Here is a 6000-nt window from a genome sequence, read left to right as displayed (position 1 = left end):
TAAACGCTAGAATATTATTTTAGATATTTTATTAATATAAAGTAACTTATATAGCTAAAACTACTACTAATAGTATAATACGCCTATAATAACTCGCCTAATATAACTATAGGCTACTCTCTATTTATAGCTTTTATAAGCTATAAGCCTAACTTTCGTATACGTTCTAAGGATAAAATATATAAAAAGAAGGTCTTAGCTATAACTAAAAGAATCGAGATTCTAAAAAAGTTATAGGAAGATATAATAGAATAATAGCGAAAAGCTTCTAAATTATCCGCGAAACGATTTAACTCCGTTTATAAACCTATAGTATTTAAAAAAGGCGACTTAGTAAGGTTATTAATAAGAAATCTAAAATTTAAAGTCTATACTAAGAAATTAGCCCTAAGATATATTAGACCGTTATAAATCCTAAACCTTATTAGATCCTAGGCGTACTAGTTAAGTCTCCTAAACTAATATAATAAGATATATAATATATTTTATACTCTCTCTTAGAACTATAGAAAGGAGAAAAGTCTAAAACTTTATTAATACTAGAACTTAAAAAGTCTAATAAATAGGAAATTAAAAATATTAAAGATAAAAGGCTATTTAATAAGAAGAGATACTTTTTAATAAAATAGAAAGGTTAGCCTACTAAATATAACTAGTAGATCCTAGAAGAAAATATAGGAAATATAAAAAAAGCTATTAAGTCCTTTAGAAAACTTAAGGAAAAGAAGAAGAAAGCTTAAAGTATATAGTTAAATTTAATACCTTATTAATAAAAAAAAGATAATAAATCTAGATTAAAACGAGCCTATTTTACTATCGAAATATCTCTAAGATATTATAGAAGAGATAATCTTTAAAAAATAAGAAAATAGAATAATTCTAGAACCTATAATAAATATATAATAAACTTATAGCGTATCTAATATAATTAGAAAGCTAGCCTAGATACTAAGAGAAAGTATAAGGCTTATATTAGTATCTTAACTACTTATAATAATCGCTATTATTAGATCTCTAATAAATAAATACTTTATAATATTCTATAAGGTATATCCCGAATCTTTATAATAGATAAAGTAGTAAATAGAAATATTATAGGCCTTCCGCTTAGCTAATATAGCTAAAAGACTAAGATAAGGTAAAGGGGTTAGACCTTAAGAAGAGAGGAACTATTTATAAGTGTTAGCGATATCCTACTAATTTATTAGGGAAATATACCTAAAAAGGAGAAAATAATACTTATAATAAGAGTCTTCTTTTAAGATAGAGGGAAATTATAAGTAGCTTAATAACTATAGATTAATACCGAAAAGTCGGAGATTAACTTACGGATCTTACTCTTAATAGTAGCCCGGATAGTAGGCTAATAGAAAAATTAGGACCTATTAACCCTATTTTATTTTATATAGTTAGGGCGATCTTTTAACTTTTTAAAAAAATTAGATAGACTATTTAATAATTAAGATTAGATCTATAGTATTATTAATAATATTACTTAGAACTTATATAATTAAAGGCTAATACTAATAAGAAAAGTAAATAAATCTATACTAAGTTATATACCTATCGTTTCTCTATATAATATTAGTAAAAGATAGAACTAATAGTCTTAAATTTATATTTAATCTTAAGGGATTCGTCGGTAACCTATTTCTTCTTAACTATATATAAATAGGTAATATACTAATTTAAGCGATATTAGATAAGACGATTTCGTTTTAGATATATAGAAGAACTAGAGTTTCGAGTATAATAAGTAGTCCTAATAGGACTTATATAAGGAGGAGTTAATAGCGGATCTATATTAGAATAGTTATAAATCTTAGATACTATCTTAGAAGTAGCTAAAAAAGAAAAAGGTATAGACTAGTCTATAAGTAGATTATTAATAAGATTTATACTATAACCCTAATTATAACTATAACTATAGCTATAACTATAATTATAACCTCGCGCTATAATAAAGGAAGATTCCTATAAAAATAAATAGGACTTATAAAAGATAAGATAATAAGACGTAAAAGGATTACCTACGAAATATATAAAGAACTACGCGTAAATAATAATAAAATAACGTAAAGAAAGAAAGATTATAGTTAGAAAATTAAAATAAATTCCTCTTTTATTCTAGACTACCTTTATTATAAGAAAGGAACTATATATATAGTACCTTCTTTTTTATTAAGAAGAATAAGTTATAAACCTCCTATACTTATTAATCCTAAAAGTATTAAGTAGGATTATTCTTATAGCTTCCCTAAATATAGTTATAAAAGTATTAGAAACGGACTCTAAATACCTCTATTTTATAATAGTTTAATAAATATATCCTATATTCCTAAAGAGTAGACTTAGTAGTCTATTCTAATCTAATAAAGTTAAACTATAACTATTAAGTATAGTCTATATATTAGTCTAATAACTATTTATAAACTTATTATAATTTATCTAAAATAGCTAGACTATTATTAGAAGATAAATCGTTAATAAAATAGCTATAAAATATTTATAGTTTATATTTTCTTTATACTTACTAAATTCTAATATAAATAGTAACTAATAACTATTATATTAAACGCCTAGACTAAATTATACGAACTCTTAATAACTTCTATATAGATCTACTCTAATAACTCTATTTTATTATCTAGAAGAACCTTTAAAAATTTTATAATAGTAGAAAAATCCTAAGTATCCTTTATTATACTAATAGGTACCTATATAAGATAAGTATAGATCTATTATAATAAAGGCCTAAAAATATACTATATTATAAGTCTTCTTATCTATATAATATTACTTATAAAGGATAGATATAATCGTATTATACTAGTAGAAGATAGAGAAAACCTCCTTTTTAGTAGTATTAAAGGACTTTAAGTTAGAATATAAGTAGCCTAGGTATTAGACTAATTCTAGTTCCGGTATTAGATCGCTAGTATCCCGTCCGTTAGTTACTACTACGGCTATACTAACGAGGCTCCGAATAATAGAAAAAGGGATAAACTCGATAGGAACCCTTCTTATCTTATAACTTATACTTCCCTTTATTTAACCTAAAACCCCGGGACGGGTTTTATAGAGAAGGGGGGATAGTTATTATAGTATTTCTTTATTATACTATTTTACCTTAGGCTCCCTTTTTCTTAGACGGAGGAGACCCCTCCGAATACCCTACGATATCGGGATAGAACTAATATAATCCGGTCCCGAGAAGCGGGGAACCTAAATTATAAAAGGAAGACACCTATAGGAAAAGGGAAGATAAGATTTAGTCTTATAACTAATATAGAATCGAATACCCTTTATTCTAACTATATATCCCTCTTATATTATTATTTACCTAGTTAATAAGTACTACCTTAATAAATAGTTATCTTAATATAGAAAAGCTCTATAAGCTTAGAGGTATTAATTAATATAGAAATAGTAAAAAATAGAGCCTATTTCGTTATCCTATTAATAATAATAAGGATACTATCCACTATATCGTTTTTATAAATTATAAATAGTAATCCTATAATAAAGTCTATTAATAATTTAGCAAAGGGTCGAGTAAGAATTAGTAGTGTTCTAAGTATACTATATAGCCGATACCTTAGAGCTACGTTTCCTTAATATATTATATATTTAGAGACGTATTCCGCAATATCTTAGTATATATTTTACTAATAGAAATATCTTTATAGTAATATTAATATTCTATATTTACTAAAATATCCTATTAAGGTATTATTATAATAAAGACTAAGGAGTTTTTTCCTTAAGTTCTCCCCCGCGGGGATATAGAGTCTTTCTTTATACCTTATAATACTATATAGATTAACGCTCTAGTCTTTATTATCTAGTTTCGACTAAGAAATAGTAAGTTTTTAGCGGCGTATCTTAGGATCGCTATCCTAGATTTTTTTAATTAGGTTTTATAGGTCCGGTTATACTTCTTATATATATATAGATTAGTTTCGGTACGTATACTTAACTATTTTATAAAGTATCCGTTAGTCGCGATCTAACTCCTTCTATATAGTCTAGTTAGCTATTTCTATACTAGCTTTATTATTATTTATATTAGTCTATTTTAGATTAAACTAAGATTTACTGGTATATAAATTACTAATATTTAACGATTTAGCTATAGTAATACTCTATTTTAGTAATATTTTAGTAACGATTCTATTATATAATAGTCTAAATAAATCTTCTACTAAGGTATCTTTTAGTTTTAGATCTACTTTTTAGGATAATATATCTATAGGATTTATTTTTCTTAGTTTATATTTAATAAAAAAGTTATATAGGGATAAAAATATATACTATCTTACTTATCTTCTATTTAGCTTTAGCTACTTTATAAAAGTCTATAAATTTATATAATCGGATAGAACTTCTATAGGTCGGATACTTTCTTTTAAATAGTATTACTAATATTTAAATAAGTAAATAATAGTAAATAGTTCTTAATCTAGGGTAGAATAGTTAAGTTTAACCCTACTAAACTTTCGGGACTAAAAGATTATAAGGTACTATTTCCTATCTTTATCTTTCTAGGATATAATCCTTTCTATACCTTTATTAGAAGTATTAGTTTCTAATTATATATCTTTTTCTAGATTAAAATAATATAGTAATATTAGTAACTAAAACGCTATAATTAGATAGTAAAACGTAAGTCTTTTATAGATATTAAGCTAGACTTATCTAGGTTTTCTTCTATTTTTTAACTCTTTTAGTAGGGAAGTTAATAGGAGTATAATCTATAAAAACTATAGTATAAATTATTAGTAAAAGTTATAGAATCCGATAAATACTTAGATATTATAATAGTTTTTAAAGAGTTCTTAATTCTTAATAGATTTTACTCTTTAGGGGTTTATAGAGACGCCTTTTAAATCTATTATAAATCCTAGGAACTCTATCTCTTCCTAATAGAATATATACTTTAAGGCCTTTATATATAGGCTAGCTTTTCTAAGGTTTTTAAGGACTTTTTAGAGGTATTTTATATAAGATTCCTTTATTAGAGAAAATATTAGTATATTATTAAGATATACTATATAGATTATATTAAGGTAGTCTCTTAGTATATTATAGATATAACTTTAGAATATAATAAAGGTATTAGTTAGTCTAAACGGTATAACTATATACTTATAGTACCTATATTAAATATAAAATATAGTCTTCTATTTATCTCCTTCCTTAATATAAATTCGGTAATATATATCTTAGATATCGACTTTACTAAACTATTTAGCTCCCGCTAATTAGTCTAGAATTTCTAAGATAAATAATAATAGATATTAGTTTTTAACTAAGATTTTATTTAGCCCTTAGTAGTCTATATAAAGATATAATCTACTATTCTTTTTTAGAATAAAGAGGATCGGTACTTTTATAAGACTTTTAGATAGTTAGATTTATCTATTTTCTAGATTCTTATTAATATATTCTCGAAGTTCTTTTAGTTCCTTTTAGGATAAGAGATAGATTAGTCTATAAAAGGGATTTTCTCTTAATAATATATTAATAGTATAGTCTATAACCTTATTTAAAGGAAGGGTTTATACGTTTTTTATAGAGAAGATATTATAGAATCCTTATAGTTCCGAAGGTAAATTAAGAGATTCTTCTATATCCTCTTTCTCTTTATATAAGAGCTATACTTCTTTAGGTATTTTTACTATAATATAGATATATATATAGTTCTTATACTTTTTTATAAACCGGTATAGGGTTATCGCTTTATAGTTTAGGGTATTAAACTACTATTTTTAGTTTAGTAAAAAGAGATTAATTTTTTAGTTAACTAAGATTATTATTAATAGTAGTACTAGACTACCTAAAATTCTTAGATCTCTATTAATAGTAATATAAGATCGTATAAATATTCTAGTAATTCCTTTACTATCCGTAATAGTTATAAGAACGTTCTATATCCTATATATAGTTACTTCTTTATATTCTACTATTTTAATAATAGGAGGTATAAGTTTCGCTTTT

Source organism: Penicillium paradoxum (assembly GCF_028828445.1).
Source record: "Penicillium paradoxum strain IBT 22861 chromosome Unknown utg000007l_segment0_segment0, whole genome shotgun sequence".
Taxonomy (NCBI): Eukaryota; Fungi; Ascomycota; class Eurotiomycetes; order Eurotiales; family Aspergillaceae; genus Penicillium; species Penicillium paradoxum.
This window is presented reverse-complemented; position numbering follows the sequence as displayed.